Source organism: Leptopilina boulardi, unplaced genomic scaffold, assembly GCF_019393585.1.
Source record: "Leptopilina boulardi isolate dan_hultmark-lab unplaced genomic scaffold, ZJU_Lbou_2.1 LbouV2_258, whole genome shotgun sequence".
Classification (NCBI taxonomy): domain Eukaryota; kingdom Metazoa; phylum Arthropoda; class Insecta; order Hymenoptera; family Figitidae; genus Leptopilina; species Leptopilina boulardi.
Window position 1 is genome coordinate 818,424 of NW_026137816.1, and position 16,293 is coordinate 834,716.

At 25.4% G+C, this 16,293-nt stretch overlaps 1 long non-coding RNA gene across 2 annotated transcripts in view; it reads right to left on the minus strand.

Moving 5' to 3' along the window:
* The window catches only part of LOC127280935 (uncharacterized), a 133,462-nt gene that overhangs the window by 72,249 nt on the left and 44,920 nt on the right, over positions 1-16,293 (minus strand). For both annotated transcript variants that reach the window (XR_007842899.1, XR_007842898.1), the window contains exon 5: positions 3,513-3,595. This is a non-coding gene — a long non-coding RNA (uncharacterized LOC127280935). The remainder of the gene's footprint in view (positions 1-3,512; positions 3,596-16,293) is intronic.

Here is a 16,293-nt window from a genome sequence, read left to right on the forward strand (position 1 = left end):
CAAAAAGATGGAAAAAGCTTCTGCGCTCTCTTTCTCTCTCTCTCTCTCTCTCTCTCTCTGGAAAAACTGTAAAAATTTTATACCTTCCATACTTTTTACGATGTTTTGTACAATTTTTTTTTTTTCTTTTTTTATCAAACTCTGCTGTATTTTCGCATGAAAAATCCTTTTTTTACAATACTTTTCTCAATTTTTTTATTGACCTCGTTACTTAGATCAGTCAATTTCTGATTTATATACTACTCTAGTTTTTTTTTTGCCTTTAAACTGAATTTTCACTGTGAGTAAATTTAGTTTTCTAAATCGAGGATAAATTTTATTTTCCCCAAATGTTAAAATCCATTAAAATCTAAATTATCGAAAAAAATACTCTATGGAAAAAGTTTAATAATATTTAAAAATTAAAAATATCTAAATTATGGAAAAAATTTATTTGATTGAAATAATTGATTATACACTTGAAAAATTATATATCTAAATAAATATATTCATTTGTAACAAATAATTATATTATTGGAGTCAATTTAAATGGTATTTGTTTCAAAAACAAAAATTATTGTTCCAAATATCAGTTTATTTAATTAAAATAAATATTATTTGGCTCAACTAAATAATTATTTTGGTATAATAGATATAGTAGATTATTTGAATAAAATAAATTTTGTTTTTCACTGTAGATTTTTTTGAAATGAACAAATTTTAAATTATTTATACCCTTTCCATGAGTAAAAATAAATAAATTATAAATTATTAAAAAAAAGTTTTTAATTAATTAAAAATAAATGCAAAGTAGATATCGAAGATTCATTTCCGGCAACAAAAAAAAGGAAATTCTACGAAAGGCAATTTTTAATTTTTTTTTCCCATAACCAGGTTTGACCATATGTTGTCTTTTCCCACTATTTTTTTTTGAGAAAATAACGAAAATTGTCACAAAATCAAAAACTTCCATTATTCTTTAAAATTCAATTTTTTTTAAACAATTTAATTTTCTAACAAAAATCGAGATCAAAAATATAAGAAAAAAAATTTATTTAGAGAAACGTGTTTTTTCTGCATGAATTAACCTCTTCTTATTTTTAATTAGTAAACTTATATTCAGGATCAAATTACGACAAGATAAAATCTGTAACGATACTTTATACTTGAAAAGGGCTACTGGTTAGCATTGCAAAGTAAGATTGCAGGAGTTTGAATTTTACTGTAATCGTTTTGAGTCAAGTACTTTAGGCAGACTTTTGCAAGGAATTACGGTTCTCAACGAAACACCTATAAAGTACAATCAACCGTTCTTTCTCTCTCATTCTTTCTTCTTTTCTCTCCTTCTATCTTTTTCTCTTTTCCTCTTTCTCTCCTGCATACATATTTTCTAAAAATATATATACATATATATATACATTCAAGAGAGAAACGAAACACGCAATGTTCTTGAAATTCTTATCTTATTGGTCACGAAACAACTTATTATCATTCGATGAGAAAACAAAATGTGTTTTTGGTTTTGAAAATATTTTTTAAGGGAATATTATAAATTTTAGAATAATAAGAAAATATAAAAATCATGTAAAAAGGAAGTAAAAGCTTTCAACAATATAATATATTATCAAAAAAAAGGGGACAATTTTTTTTTCAAATAGCATTTATAGAAATTTTGATCTATTTTTCGTGAAAATAATTTTCATAATTTTTTCTTTTTTTCTTTTTTTTGAAAATTCAATGTAAATATTAATTAAAGATAAAATATAACATAATAATAACGTATATTTAAAAATTTTATACGATAAAAATGTAGAACGTGAATTTTGAAGTTTTAAAAATATAAATATTTGACCATGACCAATTTTTTCGTAACCTTCTTTTACATTGGCATTAAACCAAAACCGTGTAATTTACGTAAATTGTCTCGCTTTTATGTCACCGATCGATATATAATACTCTGAACGCAATAATATATCGATACTCAAATTGAGCACAGATTTATAAATAATATATAATGAAATTGAATTTAAAGGGTAGTAAGAAAGCAACGAAATATCGGTTCGATTTTGGAAAAAAAATTTGTTTGAAACAACCAAATTTAGAATGAATCGACGAAATAAATGTATAAATTAACTAAACTTTTCTTTGAATCAATGAAAAGTTTAATCAAATTCTTTTTTCGTTAAAAAAAAATTTATTCAAATAAACCAAGCGTTGATTAATTAAATACAAAATAAATATTTATTTGTATTAAACAAAATTTCGACCAAATAAATATATTTATTTCTATCAAACAAATTTATTTCGACCAAATAAATATATTTATTTTTATCAAACAAAATTATTTCGATTAACTATATATATTTATTTGTAGCAAACAAATTTATTTCCATCAAACAAATTTTGTTTCAATCAAGTAAATATTTTTTTGTAGCAAAAAAAATTAATTTCCACCAATTAAAGATTTATTTGTATCAATTTTGTTTGAATTAAACAAATTATATTTGAATCAAAACAATTTTTGTTTGATGTAACAAAAAAATGTTGTTAATACAAAAAAATTATGTATTTGTTTCAAACAAAAATTTTGCCATGATTGAAAAATAATAATTTCAACAATTTCTAAATTGACAATAACTATTTGATGAAATTTACACAAAAAAAAAAAAAAATTATCAAATTAAAAAAACAGAAAATCAATTTTGAAAATACCAAATTGAAAAATCAGAAAATCAATTTTGAAAATTGAAAAATCAGAAAATTAAACGGGTAAAAATGAAATTGATAAAAAATTGAGAAAAAGTTAAAAGTAGATTCTGTTATGGTTGACACGGGGAAAGTGTTTGTTGTACAAGAGAACTGCGAACCGAGATGTCGGGTTTCCGTTTACTGCTTAACAGAAGCACCCTTTAAAAACGCATCATACGCTTTTATGAGGCAACGATTATGCCCTAAACTCCAAACATCCCGCGCACATACCACCAACACAGCCGGTGCACTACATATATATATATATATATGTTGTTATAACCGTCGGTTTGAACTACACGTTTACATCGATCGTTTAACGAGCATCACATTCACTGATACATTTTGACGTATATATATATATGCTATGCAATGTATCGATTCGAAAATCACAATCTATTTAATATCAAAAAAAAAAATACCATTTTTACCCCCCGGGTAAAAAATATTACATATTTCTAAATCATATTTTACATTTCTGAGAATTTTACATATAAAAAAAATTATTTCATTCAAATAAACGGCTACTTGACTATTATCAAATAAATAAATCAAATAATTATTTACTACAACCAAATAAATTTTTAGTCAATTATTTATTTGTTCCAAATAAAAAATTTTTTGGTTCTAAGGATTATTTGGTTTTAAAAATTATTTTCTTCTAAAATTTAATTGATGTGAATTATTTGGTTTGAAAATAATATGTGAAAAAATATATTGTTTATAATATAAAAACAAATATTGATTAAAAAATTGCTAGTAAAAAAATTTAAAAAAAAACTTACCCCCTCTAGGTTGGATATACGGCAATCCACTCCAGTTACATCATGGCGAGCTTGGGAGGATTTTCATTTTCGAAAAAAAAAACCTGTAACATAGAAAAGAAACGAACCATTCAATAATGTCAAGTTATAAAGAAAGTTGTAAAAATAAGATAAAAATTATTCCACTTCATAATATTTTATCTTGCGCAGGAAGGGATCAAAATGGATCATCAGTGTTGATTGGAAATACGGTCAGAAATTTTATGTATAGCAATTTTTCACATATACTATACTTTATGTATATTATATATATATATAATTTCTTATATATAATGAAAGTACATTAAATTAAATTATAGACTTTGTTAATGAGAAAATTTACATTATTTTCAAATTTAAGGACAAAATATTTTTGCTGAAAAATAGATTCGCTAAAAATTAATTATTAGAATAAAAATAAATAATTATTTAAATAAATAAAGTAAATAAATACGTAAGTAAGCAAATACGTAAATAAATAAGTAAACAAATACGTAAGTAAGCAAATATGTAAATTAATAAGTAAACAAATACGTAAGTAAGCAAATAAATAAATAAAAACGTAAGTAAGAAAATAAGTAAACAAATACGTAAGTAAACAAATACGTAAGTAAGCAAATACGTAAATAAATAAGTAAACAAATACGTAAGTAAGCAAATAAAAAAATACGAAAGTAAGAAAATACGTAAATAAATACGTAAGTAAGCAAATACGTAAATAAATACGTAAATAAATATGTAAACAAATACGTAAGTAAGCAAATAAAAAAATACGTAAATAAATACGTAAGTAAACAAATACGTAAATAAATAAGTAAACAAATACGTAAGTAAGCAAATACGTAATTAAATAAGTAAACAAATACGTAAGTAAGCAAATAAATAAATAAATACGTAAGTAAGAAAATAAGTAAACAAATATGTAAGAAAACAAATACGTAAGTAAGCAAATACGTAAATAAATAAGTAAACAAATACGTAAGTAAGCAAATAAAAAAATACGAAAGTAAGAAAATACGTAAATAAATACGTAAGTAAGCAAATACGTAAATAAATACGTAAATAAATATGTAAACAAATACGTAAGTAAGCAAATAAAAAAATACGTAAATAAATACGTAAGTAAACAAATACGTAAATAAATAAGTAAACAAATACGTAAGTAAGCAAATACGTAATTAAATAAGTAAACAAATACGTAAGTAAGCAAATAAATAAATAAATACGTAAGTAAGAAAATAAGTAAACAAATATGTAAGAAAACAAATACGTAATTAAGCAAATACGTAAATTAATAAGCAAATAAAAAATACGTAAGTAAGCAAATACGTAAATAAATAAGTAAACAAATACGTAAGTAAGCAAATAAGTAAACAAATACGTAAGTAAGCAAATAAGTAAATGAATACGTAAGTAAGCAAATACGTAAATAAATACATAAGTAATTAAATAAGTAGAAAAATACGTGAATACATAAATAGGTAAGTAAATACGTAATTAAATAAAGAAATAAATAAATACGTCAATAAATTAATTAATCAAAGATAACTAAAGAAATGATAATAAATTACAACAATTGTAATTAAAGATCCAGAGATAAACTATTTTTCCATACAAAATAGTTTATCGATTTCCGCGCATAAAAAAAATGCAACACGTGCGCAATTTTTCCATTACAATATAAAAAAAAAAACAAGGAAGTTTCATCTCTCATAAACTTGATATTTTTTTTCTCCTTTTTTTCTAATCAATTAATTAGACAGTAAATTTTCATTGGAGGCGTCTAATTTTTTTTTTTTCTCAACAATCTATATAAACGAAGGTCGACTATTAAACTTTTAGAAATGTCCTTGTTGTTATTTTCAAATATATTGGATGAGAAAATATCTTATAACCCGTTACCTGAAGTCTTTCTTTCTTTCTTTCTTTTTTTTTGCATGTACTTTTTTTTCAAGAAAAACTCTTTTCATATTATTTTGTAGGAGATTATCATCACTGCACGTGGCGGAACGAACCTCAAGAGAAGAAGGCGAGAAGCTGTATATTTACTATATATATATATATATAAGTGATACCGTTAGGTATACCAACACCGGAACTTCCGCGACGTTCGTCATCTCGAGGGACTTGCTTTATGGTTATAGTCGCAAAAAAAAGGGTTAAACCTTTCGTTGGTCGAGTCCAAGGTCGAAAGGGTGACGGGCACCGTTATTACGCGAATGTAAAAATGTCCTTTTCGACAGTTCATTTCCCTTCAGCCTCTCGGAAAGTCACGTTTGTGTTTCTCTCATTTTTTAGAAAAGTGTTGTGAATATTTTTGATAAAATTTATATAAAATATAAAAATATAAAAATATATTTATTATAAAGTGAGAAGTTTTAAAAACTTGTGAAAAATAAAGATTGTTAATGCTTATTAATTAACATTAATTAAACGTTAATTAAGAAAAAATTGGTCCTGTAATTTTTTTTAGCAGAAAGAATTTCTAGATAGAAATCTGGGAAGTGAATCAACTGTTCTTTTTTTTATAGAGTGTAACTCAGTAATTGGTGTTATCTCAGTTGAATAAAGACGGAAACGAGTGAATAAAACACGAGGGGGAATTTTGTGAAAAATGAGAGCAATTCTGAAAGTTCATTCAAAGTATAACAAAATAAAAAAAAAATGGTTTCAATTTAAAATTTTTTTGTAATTATTGACTATTTGCAAAAAAAAAAAAAAAAAAACTCCTTGACTCGGAGTGATCGTTATAAAATATCGATCGAGAGATAAAATTATTCTGAAATAACAAAAAAGAAATTAATAAATCATAAGTAAATTTTATCTTTGCAATATTTACATATTTGTAAAAAAAAAAAACATGTGTAGGAAAACTTTTTATTAAAAAAAAAATTACGATTTTTAATTTTAAAAATTACTACCGTCGGAATAATTCTAATTAAATAAGAAATCTCTAGACGAGAAAAATAGAAAAAAACAGAATTTATAAAATTTTATTATCAAAGAACAATAATTTATTTTCTACATTAATTATTGTAGAATTATTGATTATTTTTCATTAATAAATATATAATATATTTTCACGATCTTGAAAAATATTTACTTTGTATCTAACAAAAATAATTGACATAAATAAAATAGTAAAAATAAATTAACTCTTTATATAATTGCGATTTTTTATGAGAGTAAAAATACATTGTCTATTTAATATTCTAATTGCCTTTGAGATATATATATATATATGTTTGTGTAAAAAATTCAAAAGTGCGTGTTTCATTTAATTCAATCATATGAGCTGTCTACTTTCTTCAAAGTAAATTATGCATTATTAAACGCATGCAAAATGCAATATTGTTAAAGAAACATATGCAAATATAATTTATATCAACGTCGCAAATGTCAAGATTTATATGAGAGATATTTATTTATTTATGAGTTAAAATGATAATGCGCATATTATAATATTAGGCAATTGTTTTAAAAAAAATTAATTTAATTCACAAAGCAATTTTTTTAAAATAAAATATCATTTAATTCCTAAAGCAATTTAAAAAAAAAAAAAAATTTAATTCATAAAGCAATTTGAAAAAAAAAATTTAATTCTTAAACCATTGTTTTAGTCTCTAGGGAGTAAAACTGTCATTTTAAACCCTAGAGCGAATATATATGTACATACTCAAACCAAATAATTTTTATTTAGATTAAATAAATTGTATTTGAAATAAATTTCATTGACTCAAATAATAATTATTTGGTTCAAGGAAACATTTATTTGATTATAGTCAAGTTAACCGATTATTTAAATTTTTTTAGTAACTTTTTCGCTCTAGGGATTAAAATACAAGTTTTGGTCCCCCAGACTAAAAAAATATCAATATATAATATTTATCATTTATAACCGATTATTTGAATTAAATAATTTTTTTTAATAATTCCAAATCATAAATTAACAAAAATAATTAATTAATAATTCTGAATTAAAAATTAGAAATTTTGTTTTTTAATTTCTTATTTTTAAGAAAAATTATAATTACTTTCCTTTAAATTAATCACATAATAAAAAATAACAGATTTTAAATTTTCTTTTGAATAAAATTTACTTAACATAAGGGGTGCGCGCGAGTGACACTTGCAAATTTTTTGATAATGATTTTATAACCGCGAGCGAAGAGTGAAATATATTGTTAACAGCGCCATTGCGTTCACACGACTGACTCTTTAAAAAAAAAAAAAAATTTCCTCCACCTCGTTGACATTTCGAGTTCGCAACATTTATATATAATGTCTCTTTTACAAACTTATAAATTCAAACAGTTTGCAAAGAAATGGTACATCCCCCTCAACCCCCAGCATATCTCTATTAAATTTCCAAGAAATAGACACGCATCTTCATAATTTGACCGTAGAATAGATATAGCGCCATTTGGTAAAAAAAAAATGAAAAAAAAAAAAAAAAAAAAAAAATTCCTCCCTCCTGATGATGACTGTTGATGTAACGCGCCAAATATTTTCATCGACCAACTCAACTTTCTGGTTTTACGACGTTGGTGGCAATAGACGGTAGTGCCATATCGCTTAAAATGTAAAAATATGCATGATTAAAAAATTGCAACGATACGCCTTCGAGCCTCTTTCAATCTAGATGTTTCTTTTTTTTTCTTATTCTTTCATCTTAATATTTCGACCACTCATTTTTTTGATACAAAGAATATCCGCCTTTTTTTACAAAGTATACGATTCAAGCGAAGAGGAAAAAAAAATTAAGTAATAAAAATGACTGCGAATCGAAAGATTTTAATTTTTTTTTAGTTTCTTCAAGAGATTTTTTTTTACAAATTTTTTTTCAAATTTATTTAAAAAATTATTTAATTTCCGGGCGAGAAAAAATTATAAAATATATACAATGTATATATATATAAATGAAAGAGAATTATATTCGTGTTACAAAGATAAATATAATCAGCGTCCGCTGCTCAATGTAATGAAATATATATGTATGTCTAACACGTGGTCCAGAAGCGGACACTTTGTGCATTCAAGTCTCATTATTCTCGATTAACTTGGCAAACATTGTCCATGACCATTTATTTGTCGTCAACATTTTCTCAGACTCCTCTAGCCTATAACCTCATACATATACTGCGAGAGACAGTCACCCCAGAAAATTTAAGATGTATATAAATCTCACACACTCCAAATGGCTATATACTACATACTAAATCTTCACATTTAAAATGTTATATATTCATGAATAAAATATATGTATTTCTCTATGTGTCATCGTTGGAAAATTTTTATTTAATAATTTTTTTTTTTTAGTTTCATAGACATGAAATTTCTTATAGAATTTAAATATTTTTAAAAAGAATTTGGACCCTGATTAAAATTTTGTTCACGGAAAAAAGTGGAAAAACGAATAAAGTAACTTTTACTTTACTTTAAAAGTAAAATCTGAACTGTCCGGAGTTTCTGTGCATTTCTGGTAATTTTTACTTCGAGAGTAGTAAAATTTACTAGTTCCGGAATAATTTTTACTATTTTCGGAGTAAATTTTACTATTTTCGTAGTAAAAATTATAATAAATGCGCAGAAACAACGGACAGTTCAAATTTTACTTTTAAAGTAAAAGTTATTTTATTCCTTTTTCTATTTTTCTCCGTTTTTCAATCCAAAGCTAATTTTTTAAATCAATACGAATTAAAATGTTGAATCCTTTCAAATCCTGTTATTTTATTCCGAATCTATTATTTAAATTCCAAAGCTAAACTTGAATTTCAATCTTGTTTTTTCATTTTTAGAATCAGTTTCAAAAAACGGATTTATTTTCCGCGTTATTTTCAAATAGAAATTTTTTTCTATTCTAACAATTAGTGCCAATTTAGTCTGTCAAAAATAAAAGTTCCAGTGAATAAATTATTGACAAAGGTTCCCAAAAACTACAATTAAAAAAAAATAAATTAATAAATCGATACACATCTTAATATTGTGTTATATAAGTTTTCTACGAATTTATAAATCCTAATCGTCCAAGCTTCTGAAATTGCTCATAAAATAGAAGATTCTCTTAATAAAGTCTTTTTTTATTTTATTTATTTTTTTTTTTTTACTGTAAATTTGAATTTCTCAAGATCTTTGGAATAGTTTTAGAATATTGCGCGAGAAAAGGCGGAATTTGAGAATCGCTGAAGTATGTACCTATCAGGATTTTGCGCCTGCAGGTTTTGCCAGAAAGAGAGAGAGAGAGAAAAAGAAGGAGAGAGAAGTAACGTATAAGATGAACGAGAAAGTAGGAGGGGGTGGTAATATCTTCATTTGCATTGATGGCGTTCTTCGCCGATTCGGTCCGAGAGCGAACGGCACTCAAGATCCACGTAGCTTAACCCGGGGGAAATTCACTGGACGACTCGAGTACCAGAATCCTCGAGCTTTTGCATCTCAAAAATCTTCTCTCTCGCTCTCTCTTTCTCTCTCTTTCTCATCGATTGCTCCTGAATAACATTCTCACAAGAAGGTTACCTCTTTTCCCGGGGAAAAACGAACTTTACGCAAAGAAAAAACTTTTCCAAGTGTCCCATGTGGATAAGAAAGTTATCAGACTATGCAAATTTTTAATGAAATACACTCAAATTTCCAACTTGATTCAACTTTTTTCAAGAATAGACACATATTTTTTTAAGAGACATTTTTTTAAAATAACTTTTCCGTGTCAAAAATTTTATTTTTCTTTATATAAAAAAAACTGAGGAAAGGGGGAATATTTTAAAAAATGGGATACAAATAATAATAATCATAATAATTAATGATTATATTAATACTTTTTTTTGAAAAAAAAAAAAATGCGAATACGCAGAAAAAAACGGCAAAAATAATCTGGTTTGACTCATTTTAAGTTTTTAGTGAAATGTTTCAAATTGAATCTGGACAGGCTCATTTTGAGTTTGAGATTAATGTTATAAACTTTAATTCTTAAAGTTTATTTACACAAATTAACGAAATTAAAGAATAGAATTTTTAGGTTAGAAATCTTGTTGACGTCACTGTCGCCCCTATTAAAAATTCGAGATTATTTAAAAATAATTTATAAATACAATCACTTTGAAATGTTTCCCTGTTCCCTCATATATTTTCCCCAATTATTCATTATCTAGTATGAAACACTTGCTTTTAGCCACTAAATTCAATACGATGTACTAATCACATTCAAGGAATATTTTTACAGTTTTTTTTTATACATTTTTTTTTTTGAGTAACGTGAAATTGTTTATTGACTCATTTTGATGCACATCTCATAATGAGATACATCAAAAATGAGTTCAGTTTAATTCAGTTTAGAATTCGTTAATATTTTTAATTAGTAATCATTAATATTTATAATATAGAAAAATAAATTTTAAGTTTTATTTTTATAATTTTGTGAGAGGTAAAAAATATATATTTTTTTCTTCAGGGAAAAAAAAGAGGATTTAATTTGTTTTTATCATATATATTGACGCCACTGCTCTACATTCTATCCTATCTAAACTTCCCTACGGCTATCTTCTTTGCCTTTCCTTTTACCCCCATCAAGATCCATTCATTCGTGCTCCCAATGGGTTATTACAAGCTATACCGTAAAATAGAGTAAAAGTCTAAAATTAGTTGAAAAGTTATAATACCCTTGATCACAATTTCATTTCTCTGTATCATTATTTTTTCATCTCTAAAATTTCTCTCCTTTTTTCTCCCGATATAGCGCACTTGAAGTAAATTAAAAAATTATAAAAAAGAATTATTTTGCAATATTTTCCTTCGCATTGCATAATTTGCATTGAAAAAAAAAATTGATTCAATCTGTTACTTGACTATTGTTAAATAAATATAAATAATTATTATTAAATTAAATGGAATTTTATGCAGATACAAAAATTATAAATACAATTTTTTTTTTCAAATAAAAATTATTTGGTTAAAAAAAACATTTTGAAGAAATACATATTTATACTTGAATTCAGTATATAATATTCTTAAAATTAGAATATATGTATATTTTTGGTGCATACTTTGGAATATTCTAAAGAATATATTTTCTAATTTTCAGAATATTAACATCCTGAATTATAGTATACACGCAAAAAATATTTACATGGAACAGCGATTTATTTCTCTAGAATAGCGAAAACTTTCGCTGTTTTAGTGAAACATATCGCTGATCTAGGTGAAGATTTTTTTGCGTGTAAAATATTCTAAAATAGATCTTATTTATATATATTAAATATATTTAATAAATTAAATTCATAATTTGCATTAAAATTTTTAAAAGAATATTCTAAAAAACAACATTCATTGGAATGCAATATTGATTATTATTGAAAGATCGCGACGCATCAATCGAAAATACATAAATATATGTGTTTTTAAGATAATGAAAAGAAAAATATGGAGACTGGAGAGGATGTGGACGAATCCCTGATGAAGATAGCAATTGTGAAAAAGAAGGGGAAGGTGGTCCTATTGACCGAGATGGCGACGCGCGCACATTGAATAATTCTCGTCCAAGCAAAAGCGGCGCAAGAACCATCATCATGGCGGCGCCGTCGGAACACGAAAAAGAGACAACGCAAAATTCTTTCAATTTTCCCTTCTCTTATTTCCATTTAAAATGAAAAAAAATTTAAAAATTATCTTTAAAAAAACAAATATTTTTAATGATAATAATTACCATCTTTAATCTCTGTGATATTTTCGTTATATACTTCATACATGTATGTATTACTCAATTTTTTTTTCTATCAATTGTTTTTTTTTTTTTATTTTAGAATCTATTTTATACTGTCTTATACTAAGAAAGGAGTATTTAAAAAAAACTAATAAAAAGTAGCACTGATTCGAAAAAACCATGTTTTTTATTTCCAAAAAATTTACTTCGAACTAGTAAAAATTTTGTTTGAAGCAAGGAATTATTTAATCAAATCAAAGTAAATGGGTTTTCTTGATTCAATACTATTTTTTCCAGTTATGTAAGTTCTTCCTTAATATTACATACTTTTTTTTTTGTAATTAAATTAAATACCTTAAATTACAAAAATTAGCCAAGTGTCGTAATTTAAAGGCAACAAAATTAAATTCTTTAAGTGTAAGTGAATCTGCTTTAAAAATTAATTTTTTGGTGAAAAAAAATCTTTACCTAAAACAGCGATAAGTTTTTCTGGAACAGCGATATATTTCTCTAGAATAGCGAAAACCTTTTCTGTTTTAGTGAAACATATCGCTGATCAAGATAAACATTTTTTGTCTGTATTATATTTATTTATTAATCTAAATAAACGTTTTGTTATAAATTTTCTCGGAACAACGAAGAAAGAATTTGAACCAAATAAATTTTTCGTTAATTCAGGCAAACATTTGGTTAAATCAATGGTTATGATTCAACAAAAATTTAATTATATTAAACAAATTTTTTTTCTTTCGTGTATTGTTTTTTAAGTTTTAAATTATTATTTTTATTTATTAATTTTAAAACAATGGGTTTTGTCATAAAAATTCGTTTCTATTTATTAAAAATGAAAATAGTTTTTTTTTTTTTTTTTTTTGCTGGCAATCTTTTTAAAACCAGTTGTTCAATCGAGAAAATGGAAAAGCCCATCTAATCAAGCTGATCGAATAAAACTCGACTCGACCTCAAGAATGGTCACTCTCATCATGCAAAAATGCATCAATTTCTGGTTTTACTTTCCTCTTTCTTATACCGAGGTACTCATACATATATAGGTTATGTATATCATAAATGTGAAACGGGTTTTAAGATCGTCAGAGAGCAAAATGAAATCTTCCAAGAAAAAGAGTTTTCATATGATATCAAGCCGGAAGGGAATGATTCCTTCAATTGAGAAAGATCCACAAACTGGGGGGGGGGGAAATCGTGTCACGCATCGTGGACTTACGAAGCTTTTATGAAGTTTGTTGTCTCGCGCTTTTGCCTTCTTCGCGAGTTTATGATAGTTTCTATTAGAGACCAACGATCCACAAAATTGCAACGTGAGCCCTTTCTCTCTTGATCTTATTCTTTGGGCATCTCTCTCTCTCTCTCTCTCTCTCTCTTTCGCTTTCTGGATTCTAAGGATCTTTGGCGTGATTGTCCAATCCCAGGACGGACGTTTGTCCGGGGCTGGTTCTCTCTCTCTCTCTCTTTCTATATATATATATGTTTGCTTCACTTCCAAGGCAGAAGTGTATTAGATTGGCTTGGAGATACGTGACCTCGCTCGAGAATCAACTTCTTCCTTCTCTATCCGTCTTCCATTTCTCATTTTCCAGATCCACCTTTGCCCTTAACTTCTTCTTCTTCTTCTCTCTCCGCATACCCATCATCTCAAATCCACCCTACCAAACTCACACTGGCTTATATAAGCTTTTCCTAGGAAACTTGGATTTCCTCCTCTCGCTGATGCGTTGAATTCTTCTTCTTTTTCTTTTTTTTTTTTCACGAGCAGCATATCAAATATTTTCCTTTATTATTTTCAATCATTGTCCAACTTTACTGAATCAATTTTTCTTTTTCAAGACAGTAAATTCTTTAGCCCCTCTCTTTATGGATTTTATTAAATTTTATATTAAAAACCAGTGGTTAAAATTTAGATTTTAATACATGGGAAAAATTCTCTAAATGGAAATTTGTCACTTTTCGACTAATTCATCTACGCTGATTCGTTTATTAATTTATTATTATTATTATTATTAATTAATTTATTCAAAAAAAATTGTTTAAAATAATCAAATTATTCAACACGGAAAAAAAAAGATTTACCTGGAACAGGGAAACATTTTACTATAGTAGCAAAAGTTTTACTTGTTTCGATTCAAATCTTTGGCTATTCTAGTGAAACATTTTGCTGTTTCAGATAAATATTTTTTTCCGTGCGAAAAAAAGAGACTATTTCCAATTTTTTTCTTCCTTCCAAAAAATCGAGATAATTCAACTTTAACCAATTAAATATTATTTTGCTTAGAATAAGTTAAATTTTACTAATTTTTAGTAAAAGTTACTAATAATTAGTAAAATTTTAACTAATTGAGAAGCAAAAAGTGAGTCACTAATTCAAATTGGTAAACTTTTTTACTAATTTAGATTTAGAGAGTAATTTCAATTATTAACTTACTGCTTATCAATTAGTAAAATTTAAGTAATTAATAGTAAAAAAAAAACATTTTTTCTGCTATCGATTTAGTAAAATTTAACTAATTCAAAAGCAAAAAGTGAGTCACAACATGGAAAAAAAGGAAAAATAATTTTTACTACTTTTAGAGCAAAACGGAAACTGTCCAAAGTAGCTGCGGGATCTCTGGTAACTTTTACTCCAAAAATAGTAAAATTGACTATTTCTGTAGTAAATTTTACTATTTCCGTAGTAATTTTTACTATTTCTGGAGTAAATTTTTTTATTTTTGGAGTAAAATTTGACAGAGATGGGTAGAAACTTTGGACAGTTTCCGTTTTACTCCGAAAGTAGTAAAAATTACTGTTTCTTTTTTTTCGTGTATAATTCAAATTAGTTAAAATTTTTACTAATTCAAATTCAGAGAGTAAAACAAATTTTTGCTTGAATCAACTAAAAGTTTATTTGGTTAAATCAAAATCCTTCTTCATTTGAAAAATTTTATTAAAATAAACTAAACGTTTATTGAGACCATATATAAATATATTTATTATTATTATTATTATTATTATTATTTTTATTACTACACTATCAAAATATTTACTGTAATTTCTACAAATTTAAATGTAAATATTTTGTTTCAGTGTTATTTTATGAAACGAATGATTTTAAATTTGTTAAAATTTAGATTTAATTATAATTTTATTAAAACCAGTGATTCTAAATTTGTTAAAACATTTTATACACACGATTGCACTTTGCGCGCATCAATTCCTTTTTCATTCATATATGGCTATCGTGTGCATCCGCAGAATTTCGAATGGTTATGGAAGAAGGAGGAGGATTTCGACGACAGTAGATTTAGCAATTTTCCAAGCCCTTGGAATGAGACGGTTGTAAAACGAAGGTGGTGAAGGCACAAAAATATATATATATATATATAAAGAAAAAAAAATCATTTGAATATTTATATATACGTAGAATTCGCAAACAACGCGTATATATCAATACGCGTTCATTTTAGTCTTCTTCGCACTTCTTGCAAAAAGCAATTTCTATTCGAACGACATTTCGTAAAAACATCTCATATTACGACGAGACTTTGTTAAATATATTATACAAGCCGCAAAAAGAAAAAAAAAAAAGAAAAATTATTTTTTTTTTTTTTGCCCGGATTCCTGAATATTTTACAGATTCACTTTTTTTTTATCCAATCATCATTTATTTATACACTAATTAAAGAAATCAATTAGTAAATAACTAAATGGTGCGCATGAATAAGTGTATTTTAATTAAACACACAAATACCGGGGGAAAAAAAAAATTGCGATTATTGACAGCAATAAAATTATATTGGCTCTTAATTAAATTTTATGCCCAGCAAATGATTCTATCTATGAATCTCAAAATGAAAATATTTAAACTTTGTATTATTTACATATATATTTGAAATATTCAATTTTTTTAGAATTAAATAATTTTTAATTATAAATTGAAATTTTTTAATTAAAATTACAAAATTAATTTAAATAAAATAAAAAAAAAAAAAAATTGTGAGTAGGGGAAATAAATCTTTAATTTATGTGAAAAAAAGTTTTCGGAAAAAAAGAAGAAGAAGCACACTGAAATGT